The 24,053-nt window shown below is 29.4% G+C and overlaps 1 protein-coding gene across 1 annotated transcript in view; it reads right to left on the reverse strand.

Annotated features, from left to right (window-relative positions):
- LOC148230562 (uncharacterized) overlaps window positions 1-24,053 on the reverse strand; it is a 243,250-nt gene that overhangs the window by 86,390 nt on the left and 132,807 nt on the right. The gene's annotated exons all lie outside the window — the stretch shown is intronic.

Consider the following 24,053-nt stretch of genomic DNA (forward strand, 5'->3'; position numbering starts at 1 on the left):
AATAATATGTAATAGAGCTAGCTCAGGTATATTGATTTCATAGTATAATTATAGTTTATAATGGTTATAATATATGTCATTAATTTATTGCTTACTTAATACGCATTATACTAAAACCTTTCATGTAGCAATAGAAGATTTACAATAAATAAATGTTGCTTAAGCGAATTGCTGACTTCAGTGCTATATACTGTGAAACACATATCCATCAGCTATTTTTATTTAATAAAATATTGCGACAAAAAACGTATCTAAATTTTTCGGTTCACAAATATTAAGATACATGCGATTAAAAATACATTACGTACATCATGCTTAAGTATATATCTCAAAAAAAATAAAAGATTTAGATGGAACGATTGAATTAATAAAACGAGGATTTAGTAAAGCACATAATACAATTAAAATTATTTTCACTTCATATACGAAAGCAGTAATAAATCTACCTCGACAATAAAGTGTCTCAAAGATATATACTGAATATGATTATTAAATATTATAGGTATATACATATATATAATTGATTAACTGCTTACAGTGTCGGAAATAGCTACCCTAGCGTCTAAAATACCTAAATCAAAATGAAAATGAAGGAAAACCTCCAACATACGTTACAATACTAAATTATTATCACGGCAACTCGGGAGCAAAATATGTTGTGAATTATGTTTATTATAAAACACAATAGTCGTTTATATACGCACATACTCTTGTAAAAGTATGACCCTTTCGCCGCGTCATTATAATTTTGTGAAAATTTTGAATTTTATACATGTTATCTTCTACCCTATTGTATTGTTGTAGCGTATTAGGTCGGCTACAGTTTAGGGGTGGGCTTAAGGGATACATTTTCCATAAATTTCCCTAATAAAATTCAACGGCAACATACGTGTGTGTATATGTATCAGTATATATATCCAAGAGTATGCGGGTACCTTGAAGGTACATATAGAACTTTCTCTTGTAATCGATAGAACACACCTTCATCTACTACGTCCTTGTGATTGTTCAGAATGCATACTACATACAATACTAATACAAAAGGGTCTAAAGTGTTATATGGGTCAACTTTGTGTGCTTATTGGTAATGGATGGAGTTGAGGTATTTGTACGATTTTTGTAGTATTTTGAACAATTAGTAAAATAGCAAAATAAACATCTACAATGCAATTTTTTGCAATATATGTATATAGTAGATAATATTTACATTAGTATTTGTAAGTCACTTGTAAATAATAATAAATCAATGAAAAGCAAAATAATCACATTAAAACTATAAGGGACTATTTTTTTTAAATTGTGTGTTAAATTTTTAACAACTGCATTTAAAACATTTTAGTAACACGACAACCCTTGTGCTCTATAAACTGATTTTTTGTGTCATATATGAATTTTATATAAACGGTACATATTTCTATAAACGGCGGTCACTTAATACATTTTCTTAGATAAGAATAATAAACGATGAATATAATATTTGCGATACAATCAAGGGCTTGCATAATTTACTATACAAATTCAAAGCTGCGTGTAAAAATAAATTAAATTCTTTTTAAATTCGAATTTCGGTGATTATTACAAATTCAACTCGGATACGAACCTTCAGGGATTGCGTGCGCGTGACGCCGCCAACTTGCATACGAAATTTCAGTTATCACTGTTTTTCAAGTATTTTTTGTCAGAATACGGAATTGTCAATTTCCTTCCACAAAATTATATTATTCACGCAGTCCCACTACAGAATCAGCATTTTAAATTATCAAACAATAATAAAGCTATTTCTTTGAATATTAAAAAAAAAACGATTAATACAAGCTATAATAATTTATATACTAGAATATTGAAGTATATTTGCAAGTTAGTTCAGACTAAAAAAAGTCTAAAAATCTAACAAAAAAAATTAAATATTTCAAGCTACTTTTATTTAATATAATTTAGGACTGAAGAGATACGGCACACGCGCGTCCGAAGTTCTGCAAGCAGTGCCAGCGGACCTAGCCACCGCGAGAAGCATCATCTTTAATGTACGGTGTATGTACGGTCTCCACGCATTTTTTTTAATAATAGCGCATTTTAGAAATAAAAATTTGAGTATGCTACCGCTGAGGCTCGAGCTCGCAACCTTAGAATTATTAATCTGAGACATTACGGAGTGCATCGTATAAAATTGTAATTGTGAGATAGATTGTGCAATAGATACTAAAAAATATTAAAATATAAAATATACTTTTAAAAAAGTGTGAAATATATTCTGATTTAAAAAATTCAGATTAAAGTCTCTAATACTAATTAGGTATGTTGCAATAATGAACACAAATACATACATATATTAAAAGAATAAATAAATTATGCAAAAGCAAAATAAAACGGTAAAAATGGATACGGATTTTAAAGAAGAACGTTTATGTACTTCGGTCCCGTTCAATGATTTTTGCAGGACACTTCTACCGAGCCGCAATTGGCCATAAAGTGAAACCAAAATGTGGCTGTCCCATGACCCTTAAACATACCCTTCTTCGGATTGTAAAATAAAGACTTTATCGCTTGTTGAGGACATTTATTTTATTTTGTACGATCCGATTACTTGTGATTTGGACAGCCATAATACCATCCCGTCGTTTAGCTCAGGTTTTCCCCAGTCACTTGAGACGACCAGTCACTCCCCATTTACACAATTTACTCAGCCTGCATTTAATTACATTTAAACTTGAGTACCTTATATACACCTCAACCTTATTTTAAAGCACTTGCACTTATTATTTTTGTAAAAATATATACATTGGAATACATTAATGAAATATTTTAAATCAGCAAATTTTACAATAAAAAATAATAGCAAGTAAAAAAGTTTTATCGACTTGAACGACTATAGTCAAATCTTAATGTTTGAACGACTATAATATACAGCTTAAATTATGGGATTGAGTTTATATCTTAAAAGTGAATTGTCTACAGGCGAAAGTTTGAAAAGCAGATTAATACAATCTAAAATCTCTAAATTATGCAGCATTAGCAAAAACACATTTTAGAGTCAATAGTAAATTCAATTTAAAAAAAAAACATAAATATATTTTCCTACTTTTATTTATATATTTTATTATTTACGATATGATTTCACTGAAACAGTTAGTGAAATCATATTTTTACTAGTGAAAATTTAACTTAACTAAAAAATACTTATTTACTGTAACATATGTATATATTGTAACGAGTCAGTTAACCGCGTCCCAGCCGCGACCCTCTACGCGGTGACGTCACGCACCCGAGCTCTGACGTCACAGCCGGTGTTGCCATGCCTACGCCAGTTTTGATAAGTGGCACGTCCCGATCGGATGTGGCAACACTCGGATCGCGAAATTAATGGCCACTATCGCAGAAGCGCCATAAATTACCAGGACGGATCGAATCGCAAAAAGGCGATTGAATCACGCGCGAGCGCAGGCATCAATCACGGTAATTACACAAAGGGGTATTCTAGTGTCTAGCAACCCGAGATACTGGTCGCGAATGGATTGGATAAAATAAAGGGGATGAGGATAAGGTAATTCTAAGAAACGATGGTCGTTTAATCATTATTAGTATGCTGTATGAACGATAACATTAATTTTGTTTCAGTGTAGTATCGTAGTCTACGGTAAGTCTGATATACTGTATAGAGAAGAGTCTTTTACAAAATTGTATAATACATTTATATTTACTGTACACAAGAAGAGTATGATTTTATCTGAAAAAACAGATCCAATAAATTAGGCCAGAAGCATACCGTATATATAATATATTTTTAGATAATCTACGGATGTTTTATTTTTAGCGACAGAGCTTTACTTGCGGAAAATATTGATGTGTTATTAATAATACACCATTTAGAAAACACCAATAATATGATACATATGTGTATGTGAATAAATGTAATCATTACTACACGATTTTTTATCCAATTGTACAAAAATCACTGTGATTCGTAAATATTCTACGATTATATTTTATTGCTTTCAAGATATAATTTATTGTATCCTTCATATTTTTTACAGCGAATAAATCTATTGCTAAAATTACTAAAATATGTTATTCATAAAGAAAAAGTTTATATTGTTTTTTTGTGAAAAGATATTTATTTTATTGACTATAAATTTAACTAAATATGAAACAAAACACATGCAAAATTCTACAATAAAATTTAAGACCTTTCCGCGAGAAAACCATCGTACTTAGACAAGATAGACACGGTAAAACTTAATGCCCTAACCCATCCATTGCCCTTCGTCATTTATTTTTATTTCAAATCAAAACACACGTGTGTCCTCCATTTTCCTTAAACACGTTTTCTCTTATTTATGCCTCCACGTTTTACAAACTAACCGTCGACTAATTGTGTTTTATGTCGCTTAATTGGGATTCCACGACTAGACTTTGCTAATGTTTGCCGACGAGCTTCGTTATTTATTATTTGCCAGCGGGCATTCTGTATGCAGACTAGAAGGCGGCAAAACACCAAAGCACCCCTGGAGCGATTTTTTCCCTCACTACAACGACCCTGCACTCCTTTGATTTCCCCACCTCTATGTGGTGTTTCCCTTCCAGCTATTAAAAATACAAACGCGCGTCAAGAAAACTCGTTAAAAATGACACGTGCTAGTCACTTAGCGGCTGACGCGACATATCTGGAATCAAATAGCAAAAATGGCGATATAATAGCAAACGAAAAAGGGTATAATAGCCCTTCGCGACATCAGACGCACGTGTGTGCCTTCTTAGAAAAAAAAGATGAGAAAAGAATACGACTGATATATATGTATATTACATTTGCCGTGTAGCGTTGTTCTTTCCTTCTCTTCGCTGTCATATCCTAAAACGTTTTTGGTATACATGTACAAAAATATGTGCGTTCGTGATATGTGTAATAAAATAGTTGTGTTATGATACGTGATAAGTTATGGTTGAATGGGCATTTTTTTCTTAGTGATTTGATATGTTCATATAATATTCGTGCTTAGTATTATATTATTTGCCTAACATGCTACATACAGATTGCCCGAAAAAATCATATTCACATAGCGATATACAAAATATATAAAACGTAACATATTATTTTTTATTTATAAGTATATTTTTTAAAATCACTCGAACCCTTAATACTAAAATTCTATCAATGAATCATTGTAAAACCATATTCTATTATATTAAGATAAATCTTGAATTGAAATAACTCAAGATAAGAACCTCAAAAAGGGATTGCCACACTTTTATAAACTAAAGACGTTCTCGAGACCATCCAACGAGCTTTTTTTAAGCCAATAAACATTTTTGTGTTAAAAAAATGTTGTACAAATTGTATTATTATGTTTATTCAAACAAGTCATTTTCATTACAAATACTTTTGCTATCATCCATCTGCGTGAAACAACCGAAATGGTACCAGATAATAGACTCATATAAAAATTGCCATTTTGTAAAACAATACACATACGTCATAATACAGGCGTGTTCATTAGTATAAAAAATTAAAATAATTCGCCAAAGCTGCTAGTAAGATATTTATTTTTTACAATAAAATAATAAAAAAATATCGCTGCATATTAAAAATTATCAGCTAAAGTAGCTTAATATTAGAGAATTTTCAATACCTAAATACAGGGCTTTTTAAACAAAAAAAAGTGTCGGAACTCACATATTGTCAAGCATTTTAATAAATAAAATTAAATTTAAATATCATTTAAATTAAATTTAAAGCAGCTTTTCCTCTGCCACAAAGCGCAAAAAAATAAATAAAATATTTATGAGTGATGTTTTCATTAAGAATAACTAAATAAGTCATTTTTTTACTGTTGAAGGATTCTGGATTTAGCAAATATTTATATAGTAGTTCTAATTTTGTTTAGCAATTTATATTTTTTTTGTCTAGCAAGTTATATTTTCACTAGTGAAGTTCAAATACATTTTCACCACGAAACGTCTATTTGGTGTTCAAACCAAAACCTAACCTAATGAAAATTCTTAAACTAATTATAGTTTTAGAACTATTATTAATTCAAGTCTAAAATACAAGTTAAGCCAACTCATAGTTTGTCTGCATTTGGATATTACACTATGTTTTAAAAATATGATACATATTTCTATGGACTACTGATATGAAAGCATTAGTCAAAGTGAGTTCAAACCGAATTTTGGTCAATAGGAGGGCGCAAAAACAATTATCACTTCTCAGAAGTCAAAAATTCACGTCAAAAGCAATAAAATCGTGTCGGCGCCGTCGCAGTGGGAACGCTCGGTAACGAGCGTTCCCACTGCGACGGCACGGATATTTGTTTTTTGCGATCCCCTATTGGGCAAAATTTGGTTTAGATGTGCTTTATTTGATTCTCACTCATTAAAAATTGTAATATTGCTAAAACTGTCGTAAATTTAATTAAAATTCTTATTTTATGACGTCATATTTACATCATTCGATTTTTAAAAATCAAAACTACTGTAATAAAATGTGCCGCAACAAAAAAGCTCCGCTTAAATGTATAATCCAGCTTGGTTTTAATTAATCATCACGATATCCATCCATAAGAATAAGAAATCTAAATATACTCAATCTGTGATGATCAATCAGAATTATAAAAAAATAATAATCACTAATTCTGGTCTCCCATACACGATACAAATAAAAAAAACATTAAGATCCATATGGAATTCAATCTCAGGTCTTTCAGGTCAATAGTCAGCGACTTATACCACTGGTTTTTAACTGAATCGCAACAATTAAACTTGCACTTCGAGACGACTTTGAGACTGCAATATTTCAATTTCAATTCAGACCATCTATAAATTAATTATATATATTTATGTATATAATTCATTTTGCACAATTTGCATAGCTTATTTTTAAACTTCTAATAAAAACTTGGTCCCTATAAAAAATAAATACGTTCACAGTATATAACTGCTTAGTAAGTAATTAAAAAAGTCAAAATTTAATATGTGTCATACTTATGAATAAGATATGTATTTTTATACTAAATGTTTACGAGACCTGCTCCATTTTTAAAACGGTTTTGTATTATATGCATGAAAAATGTCTTAATGTACATCAAAAGCTAATGATCTATCAGCATATCTATTTTTTTATAATTAACTAATCACAATATATTTCATTTTTATTGGCTGCTTATGAAGCCACCAATGATTAATTTTAAATCATATCTTATTTCATTGTTCAAGCGTTAATTATGAAAGATATATGCGCATTAAAATATACATTATTTTTTGTAGACCCCGCTATATACATATTTGAATAAACAACAAAAGTATTAAATTTACATTGATAAGCCTTTTTCTCGTAATCGATTCCCGAAGGGCTTCTTAACTTTCTCGGATAACATCCATTAACGGCAAGAATCGATACGAGACGGTGTCATTATTACACATCGACCTTGCCAATTCCATCCATACGAACATTACCGTTTTTATTCCCAAATATTACCCTTTATACATTTATTATAAATCAGATTAAATCTAGACCTAAACATGCACATTATTCAATATGGCGTATCCGCCTTTACCACCAACATCCATTAAGGCCATAAATATACATATTACCTTATACATACTGCGGCGTTATCGAGCGAGAGCGCTCTCATACTGACATGAATAAATCTTCGGTTCGATAATAACCAGAAAATAAATAAAATCCTCATATTTCCACCGGAAGAATTGTTATCAATCACTCGGGCGCCTTTCGCGTATCAATCAAATCCACGTGCGAACCGACAACTGGCCCAAGAGCTTTCAACCCCTTGAGCATTAACAAAAACGACGCTGGCAAAACAAGAACACCGTTTAACATTTGCCACTCGGCAAAGAAAAAATAAATAAATAAAGGCAATCGTAAATATTGACTGATAAAAGAATAAAAGTCTCACAGATGATAATAGTATTATTATTTACCATCTCCGCGTGCGAAGCTTAACCATTTGCTCCATTAGCAACCACATCGTGACATCGTATAGATCACAACATCCAATTAACTAGTTTGCTGGCATCGATACGTATTCGATTACCCGCAAAACACTCAATAGTCATATCTCAGTCGTGTCGTATCCAGTTATTTAACCCGTTCGCGGCGGTTACCTTCAGAATTTACGATTTACTAACCATGTTTCGCTCTCTGGATTTCTCCCTCAGCGACACGCGAAAACAATCGTCGCGAATTAGCGAAAACCAATGGGGCGTTTCGCATTTGCTCCATCGCCGTGCCTGAAACTGTGATGAAATTACTCGTATCGAACCGCACGAGAGAAATAGAATGGGTTAGAGGTCTCCTCTCAACCCCTAGCTGTAACTTTGAACCCCCATACGGCACGAGGATTCAACCACATCCGACGGAATTGAATTGACGTTGCGTTTTGTTAGTCTTTCGAAAGATTGCTTTGAACTGAGTCCCTCAATGCGAGACAAAGCTAACTGCTGAAGGAGTATTAAAAAATGACTATAAGTAGCTTAGAGGCCAATATGTATATACTTTATTTAAATAAATTAAAAAATAGTGAATATACATCTTGACCGTAAAAATGGGGCACCCTAATAAATGTGTCATATATTTAAAAATCGCGAAAATATAAATAAAAAAAAACGATCGAGCTTGTTTAAAGTTTTTAGTTTTTATTTTTAATATTTAATAGGCCCACCCTTTGCTTTAATTGCAGCTTCAACCCTTTTTGGCATGCTGTTAACAAAAAGCATCCAATGGTATGTTTTCTTTATATTCCAATATGGTAATTTAAAAAAATACTTATTGTTACATATATAAACAGGTTGTAAATAATGTAACAACTATATTTCGACCTCTTTTAAATAAATATAAAATGATTTTTTTCAAGATCCGCACTATATTGTATTAAAGCGCAATCCTTCTTTTAGTTTTTATCATTTTCTTCTAATTTCTAAAAATATTTGATTTCATAGCTAAGATCCCAAAACACCGTGTCTCTGCCTTTATGACCAAATGTCAAATATTTTATAATTTTGCTTTGAGACAACTCTGGCGATCGCAGATGAGGGTGCTTGCCAACCGATTGCATCGCTTCTGGGATCTACTTCCGAAATGTGTTCACGTCTTAAGATAAACGGTCCATATGCTCAATCTGGCTATCCGTAACGAAATATGAAATTAAATTTTGATTTTTTTATTTAATTTTTTTTATCATTATAAAAATTTATTTATATTAAGAAACCTTGAATCGTTAATTTTTTTTTTTTAAATATATACAGCCTTATTTCAGATACGATAAAAAATCTCCTATAAAGTGGTTTAAAAAATAAAAAATATTAAATAATGTTGAAACAATGTCTGCATTTTAATTCATATTGCAATATTTGTTTTATCTTAATGACATTTCTCCTTCACTAAAAATAAAATGCTTAAGTTTAATTTCCAAGTGACTCAAAATTATATGCCCTCTTAGAGTTAAGAAAGTTATTCTGTCAATTAGGGGTGAAAACAGACTATTTATTATGTTCTACTGAATAACTAGTAAAAATATCCTATCCATAACGGTAATAATTCAAAAATAAATCCATCATAAAAATACTGTAAACGCGACAATTAAAGTTTAGCGATTTAAAATACGAGACATAACATAACACGTGTCATCGAGGTTTACGCCCGCGATCTTCTGATCCCTACCAACGTACGTGGTAGGGACACATCAGGCCCGCACGACCGTGTTTATAAGGCGATATAAAAATCAAACTATACACACCAAACTTTACTACTATACTTATTTTAATAATTAATAATAGTCTACTAAAATATTAAATTAGAATAATAATAAGAACTTCAATACATCTCTATGATCAATAAATTGCTTAGGAAGGTTTAAACTTCTAACGCAAACTTTATTTTTCATAGATATTATTCATAGAAAATTTTAATGTATTTTTGATACATAAGTATTATACTAATCGATAAAAATAAATTCTATGATAACTATGATAGCAATTTGCTTATTAATATTTTTTACAGCTCTAAAAATATATTACTTACATTTTTTATAATAAATAACAATAATATATATTTATCATAAATTAAATTATAGGTACTAAGTATTTAAAGCAGGTATCACATATTAATGATTGACTATAACTTGCGTATTTGCATTCACAAACAAGACAGTATTGTAACGATATTAAGCATAACTTCCAATATTTAGTATCTTCGATTACGATAAGCCACAAAATAATTTACATATCCAAACATGAATTGGTTTTATGTGCAAACGCGGCTTGAACGAATAATTATTATATTTCAATAACTAACAACGTACATAACTATCATTAGTATAATTTTTGTCCCTATAAATTTGATTGTATCATATAAAACTTTAACAATTTTATTAAAGCCCTTGATTTATTATTTATATTATACAATAAAAATAATATGCTTGTGTGAAATAAAACGTAATTTTACTTTTATCACCACCATAAAAATCATTTAATGTGTAGGGCGCCATTTCTCGCTAAGTTTAATTTCAGTTCAAAATGAGATCTGAAAAAGCCTATTGTAATAATATTGTTTGAAATATTTTAAGGGTTAACTACTATAACGTATATAATTCCCAGAAATACTAGTTACATTTTATAACTCAAAACTTAATACTACCCAATTTTGAAAAAACATTAAAAAATATTTAGATAGAAATTTTTAATATTTTTTTATATTGCTTAACCGATGTTTTTAATTTTAATATTAATTAATTATTTAATAATAAACAAATATGTTAATCAACTAAATACAGATATTCTTACAACACTGACTATGACTAGTAACTAATTTTTATATACGTTTTAATAATTTACAAATGCTTGTAAAAGCCAAATGTTACGCAGAATACAGCATTAACAAAGATTTAGTACATCTACCGTTAATAAATAAAGAATTTCGCGAAAACGTAAAAAACAAAATGAAAATTTTTGCTCATCTTATTATTTTTCGATTCACCCCTCATAAGTATAATGAAGGGAGTCCGAGTTATTAAAACGAAAGAGAGATAGAAGGCATTTACGGGGCGAAAGTCTACGAGGGTGCTTTTACGTGCTACGTTTTACGAGGCGCAGTTGTTTTTAAGCCCTTCGCGTTATTTAATTGAGGTCAAAATATCCCAAACACTTTCATACACTGGCTGTTTATTTTTTAACTCATCTCTCTGACAAATTGCATCAAATAAAATACATTCACACACGCACAAATTTCATACAAAATATTTACTATTGTTGAATTTTTTTGGTAAATATCAACTCAAAATATTTTTCTTGGGTCATTTGTGGATTTTAAATACTATATCTTGACAAAGCTATAAATTCAATTTAAATAAATTTATTTACTTTCTACAGTAAAAAATATAGACAAGACATTTGCTTCTTTAAGTAAAGCAAAACGATGCATATTCGAAATAAAAGATACAGTGCTAGTAAACATGTTATTTTTTACTTAATTACTAACACAAGGTTAGGGTCTGAATTACTTAATCTCAGTCTCAGTGTGTTTAAAATGGCTATTTCAATATTCTGTACGATCGTTTTGATAAGAGTTTAGAGATCGATGAACTTTATTGAGTATCAAGAACTATCCAGAATCGATTGTCTTATATGACAATGAAATTTAAATTCTTCTTTTTTGACTCACTAAAGTGGTCAATGGTGACTTAATTTAAAAATTAGTAGAGGTATTTTAAATATATTTAAAGTCTTAAAATATTTTCTGGATTCTGCACCTTTACTTCCCAAATATATATTCCTCGTGATTAATTTTTAACAAGTTTATTTATAGCTTGCGTTAAAACATTAAAACTCTGATCGTTTACTGTGTATTACGTTATACATAAACTTCATTTTGCGGAAGTTGTAATGATCTTAAAGCCGATTGGAGCGATACACCGGAAGCCCTGCATACACAGGAACCGAAATTCCGCCTCGGCTAAAACTTTGTCTTAGGATTTAAACTGATAATAATTACATTTAACCTGTAAGCTGAGGGGTTTATTTATTGCCAATTGATTGAGCGATTTTATTTAGAGATAACCATTTATTATATAAAATTATATTTGTTAAAGCACAGGACATCAATACACAAAAACGTAAAAAAATATCATAGAAATATTCAAGACTCGTGATTTCTACATATTTTGGCCTTACGAAAATATGATTTTCAGGTAAGAAAATAGTATAATAATGCACAACCTACAATTTGTAATCACTTTTTAGGTATAGTAATATTTTGACTACAATGTTACTATACCTAAAAAGTGTTAATATGACATTAAATAACTGATTAAATGAAAACATCTTATAAGATAATTTTAAATTAAATAAAAACATGGAAAAAAATATTATATTGTTTTATTGGTATCGATACATTGTTTTAATTCAAATCTAAATTTACTACAACTAATCTAAAATGCGTAATAAACTTGATTGCGAATTTCTAATCAATATTTCAAGAACGTTTGAAAAGTTAGCTAAGTATTTTTTATTGAAAATATAATTTTGTATTGTGCGTAAAACTATCACAAACTTTTAAAGTGACTTAATGTAACAAAAAACTGGAAAATACAATACTTATAAATTAAATTATGAAGTAAGATATTATTTCTTGTTTGAGAGAAACAATAAATATTTTAATATAAATAATATAAAACAGTACTAAACAATGAATAAAGATCACATATTAAAACTTTTAGTAAAAATGCAAATTTTGTATGTTAATAAAAACATATGTATAATATAAGTACACTAACAGCAAATTTAATTGCAATTAATTATAAGATCTTTATCATGAAAAATGTTTTATCAAAACAATTAAAATTATATGTTTATCAAAACATTAAATAGCAATAATAGATTTTAGATAAGAGAATTTTTAATATTACGATAGAAAATTGTATCATTATTTTATCAAATAATCCTAAAGATCAGTTAACTAATATAAATAAAAAAATCAAACTATTTATTTTATATCAATCAAAATACGATAATACGATAAAATATATATTTTATAATAATCTAAATACGATAAAAAATATAAGCTTTTACTAAAATAACTATGTTTTTTTCCACTGATAAACTAAAGAAAAATAATATATTCACTGTATTATTCAACAAACTATTGACCAATTATTTAATATTTAAGTTATGGCTAAGACAAAGGTCTCTTTGATATTAAAAAAAGTCCAAATGAAATAGTAACATCGACGTGTAATTGAAACATTTCAATAAAAATAACAACTTTAAAAAACTCAAGTTAATAATTAAACTGTAAATCTTTAAAATTATCAGAAAAATCATATTAAAAAGTATTTCTGTAATAATAACCAAATCTGATTTTAAGTTTAGAGGTAGTAAATTTTTTTTTAAATATCTTGCAATGTTTACATCACAATTTAAATGAATCGTTTAATCTTTTTATTTAGATGAATCTACAAATAAAATTATTTGCAACCTGTGTTTGTGCTAAAAGATCTTATATTATTTGTAAGTTTATAATTTTTTCTGTGATAATTCAATCTGCTTTTCGAATATGTAAAAAGCTGTAATGACACATTAAGCTTTAGGAATTATTATGCTATTAAAGCAAAACTAACACAAAATGAAATTGTGTAGTACTGAATAATTGAAAGCAAAATTGTATTGCAAAAATTGCGTAGTTACAAAGATACTTGAGTTCAACATTTTTCACTAAATGTATTATTTATATATTATTTATTATCAAATTTATTTTTAAGCATTAGAATGTACCATGTAACATACAATATATTGTAACTACTAATAAAAAATATTTCAATGACTTTTATGTTATATATATCTGTATCAGCAATTAAATAGTTGTAATTATTTTTAATTATATTACATGAATATTCAAAAGCACAAAAGCACTCCTTGCGTAAACAGGCAAATTGGTTAAATTTATGATTAATCAAGTGTAATTTACTTGATGAAAACGCGAAATTCAATAAGGGGTGGAAACACGTGTACTATGTATGTCATTGGTAAAGGTCTTGGGGCTAAAAATTTTATATTATCATATTATTTTTAATGCATTATATATATTTAAATGCCATTTTTTTATTGGTCTAGCTGTTACAAGTGGACATGCTTAAAAAGGTTTCATGTAATTTAATTAAATAACTACTCGAAAAATATAATCATTTTTTCTCCCTTTAGTATATTATAACTACTATACTTTAATATTCTATATTTTTTGCTAACTCCTAAATTGTTAAATTATATCAAGAACATGCTTATGTTTCATGAAATAAGTGAACCAGTCATCTGACTGATTTTTTTGCTATTCTTACATACCAGCAAAAATATCTTGTTCATAAATTAATTAAATTACAAATGGATCAAATATTTATAAATTAAATACATATTATATAAACATATGTATATTATAAGATATCTTAAACACCATTTTTATACGAGATATTATTAAATATTATGAAAAGGGCGTACCAGGATAAATCAATTACAAAATAAAATACACACAGGGTACCCTCGATTTTCTGATTATTGCTCACTCATACATTAAATTAATTAATTTTAAATTTTGTACCTATCTAAAAAGCGTATTGTTGCTGAAATACATATGCAACTCATAAAATTAAACTTTTGCTGATTGGAAAAGCAAAAAATGTATTATTCCGCTTTCAATCTCCCTATTTTATTACTGGTTAATTACTAAATAATTGATCTATGGAATTATTTAATTATATTTCAATAAAAAAATCATGCAATAAATAAAATTTATTTAAATGTTTTAGATAATGATTATTTAGTTATCTTATTTTATATTAATTATTTCGATGGGACTAAACTTAAACTCAATAATCTGACTGTATAACGATTATGCAAATTATTGTGTGTATTTTAAGTTCTTTGCAATACTTGTATCTTAAAATATTGGTTTAAAACCAAATGGGTTCTTGAAATAAGAGATTATTATATTAATAACAAAACGGCTTTACCGTGCTAGTCTTTTGAAAACTTTATAAGAAAGATGATGGCTTGATCAGTAACACCTGTTTGATCGTGGAAAAAGATTCTTCCTAACGCACAAATAGCTGTATTGGATTCTGAAGAGACTGAAGCAAATGATTTATCTAAAATATTAAAATGTTTTGCAAATGTCGATTAGAAAATCATTTGATCGCGATTCAAATGATCTCGGTTTTTAATGCTTGAATGATTTCTATTGTCACTCGAATAGAAAAGGATGGAAGGATAGTGAGAATATATGTAAAGAAGATACTAACAATTACATTAATCGCAAGACGGCACTGACTTATGTTGAAACTACTGGACTACATTGATCAAAAGGGATTCGATAGCTCTTATTGAGATAATCTCAAGAGCAAACAAACAGATTTTTTAATAAATATGTTTTTTAATCTGTAGTGTAAATATATTATATATACTTTAACACCAAATCAAAACTGATAGTGTTTTTTAATTATCCGTGCCCTTTCTACCCAGCATAAACCTGGATAAAAATATTTTTTTGGCGTTTCTTATAGTTGATAAATTGAAAGACATGACTTTTATATCGAGAAATTTCTTTGAAAATTTTAATTAAAATTTCTAAAAGTTTGAATATTTTGACTACCTAATACAGTATCCATTTTCCTTTAATTAAGCATATATTTAGACTATATTTACACACACATTAATTTATTATATCGCTTTTCGATCGGCTCTCGTGTGTCGACCCACATAATCGTAATTAATAGCTATCGTTTTACGCACTCTCTCCACAAATCATCTAAATGTGGCAGAACAAACATGCGTTTTTTGTTTGATCGAAGAAAATTTACTTACACCCGAGTGACGCTCTGCCGTCATTTGTCAACGTGTGGTGATAAATGGAGTGTGTACTTCAAAAACCACCCACAACAGCCCTTGCGGGGTTGCTTCGCTATAAGGAATCTATCATATTTTCAACCGCGAGAGATGTACACTGTAAGGCAAATTCTTTTGTGATGTAAAGATGCTGCATCATATAGGGGATTGTGTTTTTCAAGATGTTTCCGAGTGTAGGTGAGTATGCAAAGTTTTTTAATGGAAATCTACTTACAACTACATGCATTACAAATATTGGGTAATCCACAGCGTATAACTAAATCTACCAATAGTAAAAATCATAAAACACAGCAATAACTCTACATTTTAAATAATTTAATTAGATCAGAACCATTTGATTTTCAGCTTTAGTTTATATTTATATTTACATTTTTAAGGTAAAATATTTTACTAGTATTGCAAAGAATTTAAAATAAATTCTGTAAAATATTTGCATCTTTAAGGCAAAAAATTAAGTTTTATCTCAGCGAAATAAATTATATAAGAAAAACTCCGAATGTAACTAAATAATTATTATTAAAAACATTTAAATATATTTTATTATTGCCATATAATTACTTATGTTCCTATTAACCAGTAATAAAATGGTGAGCCTGAATTAATATAGTTTATCAACTTTATAAATATTCCTGAAAACATCACACCGCTAAATCAATCGCTAGCATTATAGCTTTCTGGTAGAATTTTGCTTGTGAACGAAAGAAAAAAGAACCTTCGCGTGGACAAACAACAAAGTGTACATAAAGGAAACAATTTGATCGTGAAAGATCCTAGAAGGGACGTTTATAATGGAGTTCCGTTATCGCTGCTTGTTTGCCTGATCGAAAAAAAATGTTTGCCCTCCACTTTTGCGTTGTTTGACCTCGACCCCAAACCATATGACTGCTTCTTTTCAGAACCTCCACACTCGGTATGTAATGACGAAAAACCGCCTGATGATATTCCCACGATGAAAGAGCGAGCGATGCAATTTATTTAGTTGAGTATTTTTTCGTCGTTCTTTCCATAGTATACATTCAATGTAGATGAAATGAAATAAAGTTGATGTAAAAGTTTCAATTTATGTAAGGGACATTTTCATTAAATATTTCAAAAACAATAATAATGAGACACAAATATTGCTACAAAAGGAAAAGTAAATATCCATGTACTTTTTTATTTTTTAAGCAATAATTGTATTTAATTTTATTATAAAAAAATCCTGTATCTGACTGAAAATCGTTTATTTCCATTACATATAGTTAAGCTTTAATAATTCGTTTAATTTAATATTGTGAATGTATACGTCTCCTGATTATATAATTCTAATAAATAAAAGTATATTATTATAATGAAAAATAATTATAAATAAAATTGTATCGTAAAAATTTTTTTAAATAAATAAAACAATAACGAAATATCTAGCTGACAAAGATTCACTTTCCCTATTTTATTTCCCCAAATAATATATTATTAATCTGATTCTTTTAAAAATAGTTTTTAATTTGCACAAATAATTTATCTAACGACTTAAAAAATATCCATGTGTAAAAATAAAAAGATATGATAAACTCTGGGATTAACAAACGCGAATTTAAGTTTCACTAAATTGAGTTTAAAGCTTTCCATTAAAATTGAACTCCCATTTTTTTTTTATATTGCTGACTTTATTATTATTATACGTACACTTTAAAATTAACGACAACAATATTTATTGGCATTTTAATTATAGCATCGATTTAAGCAAAAAAAATACTTTAATTTAAATTATTAGAATCCTCCTAATATTTTTATCTTTTTATTTTATTTTATATAAATTAATTAATAATGTGGGAAATTTATTGAAATATTTTTTTTTAAATTCAGCCTTTTTTACTATACTTTATATAAGGTACAGTTAAGTTATTCGTTAAAGCAGCTAGTACAAAACATATAAAAGGATTCGCAAGAACTAAGGAACATACAGCATTTCATTTCATACTTTACGACTAATATACTTTATGACCTGCTACTATTATATACTTATATATTGATATGCATACAATAATTGCTTATAACAATAAATATATGCTGTAACTTATATTTATTATTTATTCATTAAGTGCTTTACTCAAGATTCTAGAGAATCGGTGAAACGATTCTCATCAATGAGAAAAAACTACGAGAAAAATACTAGTGACTCATTGATCACCCTGTATATATTTAAGTAAGTAAAACTATATTACGTTTTGTGTTGCTTCTACAAAAATTTAATTCACTCTTCCGACGCAGCCGTCCAAATTGGCAATTTCTGACTAGAATACAATTCTCTGTATCCTGGTAATTGAACGTCGGACATTTTGTTACCAGATAGGCAACCCACTTCCAGCGCCGTTTCGAGTGGCCCTTTTTTAAAGTGTACAGAGAAAAAACATATATATATAATATTACAAAAGAGAGCGAGAATTTTCGCGAACGGTGCGGAAGCGGACCCCGCCGAGCGGAAGTGATTCCTTTGCAAACTTTTCGATTAACATCCGAAAATTTTCGGTGGATGTTCCAGACACGGAAGGGACCTTTGCGGTTTGGAGGTCTTCGATTGATATTCGGCATAATGGTGCACCCGGCGGTCGAAAGGGAATACGCTTGATTTATAAGGCCATGAATCAAAGACAGACGAACGGGGAGGAATGTAAACATTTTCATTGTGGGGAAAAAATGAGGAAATTCGAAAATCGAGAGGGAAAAAACGACTGAGAGTCATTACGCAATCGATGCTATGAATATTAATATGAGGTGTTAGGGAATCCAAATCCTTGGCAATCTTCTCAGCGAAGATACCGTAACATCTCCATATATAAAAAACACTGTATATTATCATGTAACATAATTTATATAAAACTTTTAGTTTATAATATTTACTTATTTATATACACGTGCAGAGCATAACAGATTAATTAGTATACACTCCGCACAAAAAAAAACATATTTACGAAATACATTTACAGAACAATTAGATAAAATTATATTTAATAATAGTTAAACCACAACTGCGAGTTTATCATGCTAAAAAAACTATAAATTATATATATCTGATATAAATGTATATATATTTTTTAGAGGTTCACGAGTATTAATATAATTTAAGTCTCGGTGTTCATTGCAACTGAAAATTCGTGACAATGGCAGGAGTATCACTGCCGAAATATCGAACAGTAAATTTTAATAATAATACTCGCGAACCTCTAAAAAAACATATATACATTTATATTAGATATATAAAATACGAATCCTATGATCATAATATACGGGATGGTGAAAAAAGTATGACTTGATTTGCTTTGTCCAACTTAAAATTTCGCGCTGATATTCCAAAATATAGAAATCTTTACTACGATAATCACTACTAGGTAATTTAAAATCATGTTTATGCCTTGATTGGACAGGTCTGAAATATCCTATTTTGAAATAAGTCTGGCAATCTCAAATTCTGGGTGATCTCGTGTTTTGTTTTGCTTAAGTGTGATTTATAAAACGCTCTTATGTAGAATTCCTTACAGTATCATCATTGAATGGTAACGAGAAGTTGAATACCACTGGGCTATTTCTGCTGAAGTGAAAACCGAGCTTTAGCAGACCGTTTAGCCAATGAAAGAAAATGACGGTACCTTGTATAGATGCTCATTACCCTAATGGAAGCTTTAACGACACACCTAACTAAGCTAATACATGTTATTAATTTTCTTTTAATCCCTTGGATCCGAATCGTATTCTATTATCTTTTAGCACACGCATATTTACCGTTAAATAATTACAAAGTCCAAAATTTGTCTAGGAAGCTCACCATCGCAAATAATTACCGTTACGGCTCCGACCCCGATTTAAGGTCGTAATACGTAACGGTCGTTATTGTGTATAGAATTTTCCGAGCTTGTAAATTTTCAGGCCCTTAAAGCTCCGTTTTTCCGCCGTTTGATCTTTGTTTCGACCCGTTCGAAACGCCTATCCTGAACCGTTACAATTTATATAATAACAATCATCGTCACAAAAGCTCGCGTGGAAAGATAAAGCTCAAAGCTCTGTGACCTTTCCTCATCTTTGTATTCGTCCCGCGTTTCACCTCGCCGCCTGTCACAAACAGAGTGTTTTTGTTCTTGCTCTATTTGAGTTATGACCGTGTTTTTGGAACTTTTGCGATCTTTTCCTATTCTTCGTTTTTTTAGAGCTCTTCAACTCGTTCGATCGTCTGACTGTACATACACGTACATTTATATTTTTAACGTTTTAAAGCCTCAGCGAGACGTGCTCGGTGAGCGGTTTTTTTATGTGGAACGCGCGTGTTTGCGAATTTTAGTATGTTTGCATGGTATCAGGTGGAATATTGGTTTTGCGTGTAAGTGATAGATATGTCAAAATGTGCAGTTTATTGGACTTTTTATACGTAAATTGGTAAGGCATAAAACACTTTTATGGTAAAAATAAACCTTATAAATGTTGATTCAAATTTAATAGAAAAATATCACAACAATTAACTTTGTTTATGTTTTTTTTATAGATTTTTAACATATTTACAATTATAATCAGAAGCAAATATTCAAATAATTTTATCAGAATTTCAGTACAAGATTTTTAGATCATTACAAATAAATGCACATGATATCAACGCATGAAGTTTTGTTAAAAAATATAAAACAGATTCAATCCTAAAATGTATATTCCAAAAGATTAAGATTCTGAATAAAAATAGTAGGCAAACTTTTCACGCAACGCGTAATATCCCATACTTTCCAATACTCATAGAATTTTGAAATGTATTGTTGTTTAGTTGGCAATATCAACGCCTCATATGCTACATTAAATCTTTTTTTTTTGCTAGTTTTTTATACTATAAATATGTATCAGTGTTATTACATAGGATAAAATAAAATAACAAATATTCAATCAATATACAATTAAATAAAATACGGTGTCTAATAAAAAAATAATGTCTCCAAATATTTCATTATGGAATCGGATTACTCTCGCCTAGTGTGATGTTAACATTGTTTGCTTTTATCTATTTTCGTCATTGGCAATATATGTAACAATAAGTGATGCCCTTCAATACCATATATTACATAAACATTTCCACATGAACTTAGTCTTATCTGAGTGCTCTAACATATTACTTTAGATACATACTATATGTATCTTTGTCATCTTTTAAAAAAATAAGAGACTACGATAAAATATTTCTACGGGCATAAAAGTATGACTACGTTATTAAGATTCTCACCACAAACCTCAGCATTTTCTATACAATTTATGCAATAATAAAAATATAAATTCCCAAAAAAATTCTTCACAGGATCTACATAATTAAAAATCGCATAGGGACTAGCTATCTATGTTTTTTCAATACGGAATAAAAAACGATTTACCAAAGCCAATGTCCATAATAAATCTAAAAACTGTTTTAGAGATTAGAAATCGGCTATTTTTAAAATGATTTTATATATATACTAAACAATACGAGAAAAATATATATCAAATAGCAGTGAAACAATAATTTATGTATCTTTGTTGATTCATAATACTGATTAGAATACTTAAAATTACATATAATACATAAGCAACAAATTATCGACAATTTTAAAAAATCATCAGAAACTCTTGTCACTGTTAAATATCATTTACATTTTCAAAAGTTTTTTGGTGAATGGTCATGACGGGTTAGCAATAAGATATACGTTAGCTTCTGTAGAAAATTTATTGTGTGAATAAATATTTACATGCTATAAAAAGTTTGTTAGTTGTTTTCCCTCTTGCGTATCGTTAATTGCACAACGAAGCTCCAGTGTAGCCAACGAAATTGCCCCCCACAGCATTATAAAATCTGATAAAACATAGTACACATTGAGCTGTACCACCATTCTGCTCCTTAGAGATATCTATGCTTGACTACTTAATAATTCATCTTGCTTCAAGCTTATTAAGGGCAAGTGAAGGACTGCATCAAGCATGAATCATTAACTGTAATGCTATGTACAGCGCAGGGCTTATCTTTTAAAGATAAATTTGTGGAACAATGGAGGCTCAAATCTTATATAGAGGTAATTGAATGACCATTTTAATCAAAGAAAAGAGAAATCAACACAGCTCAAAAGTAACTACATGCAGTATTTTTTACAACAATTAAAAAGAGATCTCTTGACCAAACAATCACTTTAATAATCATTAAATAGCACATCCATCCAAAAACGTTAATCAACCATAAGTACCGCTGAAATACTACTCTTTGTTTGAACAGTAAGTGCGCTAACTAGAACATACATTCCACCTTGTGAATAATACTATTGTTATTTTACAACATGGTCATTTGGACCTTTTTTTTTTAATGCATAAACAAATTTTGTAAATGTACTTAGGCTTTGACACTTGAGCATAGGGGGCAAAACGCAGCAACGACACGGTAAAAGACGCAAAAGACATATATGAAAAGACGGCACGGAATACATGAGCACAGATATCGACACGAGAGAAATCAACGGATCGAGTATCACAAGAACACATCACGATACTCTCAGTTGCTTTACCGAAATCACACCCGACAATAATACAACTCGACACGCCAGCAAAGACTCTCCGACTTTCAAGACCTATCATTTCCACTTCACCGCTTGAGTGTATATTTTGGCATGACAAAAATCGGGTAAAAATCAGATTCGACCAACGGAAAAGAACTGATCAAAAACTTTCGCATAACTTAATATGGCGACCGTTTCTACGCCAAGAAAGATAACGCCGATTCACAGAAGCAAATTAAAACTTCTTTCCAGAAAAAATATAAGGCGTTATTAAAACTGCTTTTTATTTATATTTAAGGCGTGAATTATCATGATGTTCTGATAAATTTTGCTTCCAGGAACTTTACTCCTTTTTTAAAGCGCCAGGGATATCAATGGTTTTGAGCCACGCCATGAACAGTAGATTTTGAGACGACACTAGCGCGCGCTTCTGACCATAGCCTTAGGGTCTGCGTGCCCTAATACCGTGCTTCATAATCATTGTTATGAGATGTGTTTTGTAAATGAAAATGCTTGAATTTCGTATGCTTCAGAAAACTCTCTAAGCCTCGAAATTAATAAATAAATAAAAAAATATAAAAAAAAAATATATAAAAACAAATTTAGCTCTACATGCGATATAACAAATATCGTCTTAATACAGACTGATTTACTTTTTTATTTAGAATATAGAAACGATTCATAATCGTTAAGTGTAAATTATTTGCAAAAGACTCGCTAGAAGAGTAATAAAACAGATTGATTTGTGTCACCTGGGTTTTCTAAGAACTAACGTTTTTCGTCGACGGGAAAAACAAACTAATATGCTTATCTGGTGCTCACAAAATTTTTATACAAAACCTGAACCTTTCTTGAATAAAAACTATCTATTTTTTATGTCGTTTTAAACGCCAAAAAGTATTCTGATCTGCTTCAAATGATAAGAATTATTAAGGGGATTGAGGACAGGTTCTTTCGCAAACAAACCTACCTCGAAGATACAACCACATAGTGAAATATTTTTGATAATGTCATAATATTAATAAACACAAATGATGTCTTATTGAAAAATACTGTATGTATTACAGCATTTATTAATTTATTGAAGAGGGAAAAAATGTAATTTAGATTGCTCACAAAAGTATTAGCACAACTGAAAGAGCAGTTTTATATCACTCTTTAATTCTAAAACTGACAAGGTCATCTAGTTGTTTGCCTACGATCGGTTACTTTTTTATATCGTGCGTGTTATGCGACACTCTTGTGAATACATTAATAACATAAATAGTATTAGAACATAACTCGCTCTTTTATGATTGCATTTAAAGATATACAAAACACAATAAACCAGTGGTATAAGTCAGTGACTAATACCTAAAAGACCTGTGCTCAAATCCCATATGGACCAAAATGTCTACATGTATCAAAAATCAGAATTAGTGATCATTTTACAAATATGATTCCGATCCATCGTAACAGATTCGGTTTTATCTAGAAGATAAATATAGTGATCTATTTTAGTTTTTATTTATATATAAATATTGTTTTATTTATATGTTTATTTCGTGGATTAGAGAGTATTCTAAAGCATATTAAATAAAATTGAGTACATTGGCATATATTGATTTTGCGGTGTAATGAAAGTTTATATGT

Source organism: Plectrocnemia conspersa, unplaced genomic scaffold, assembly GCF_051122295.1.
Source record: "Plectrocnemia conspersa isolate PC_06_02 unplaced genomic scaffold, ASM5112229v1 ptg000010l, whole genome shotgun sequence".
NCBI lineage: Eukaryota > Metazoa > Arthropoda > Insecta > Trichoptera > Polycentropodidae > Plectrocnemia > Plectrocnemia conspersa.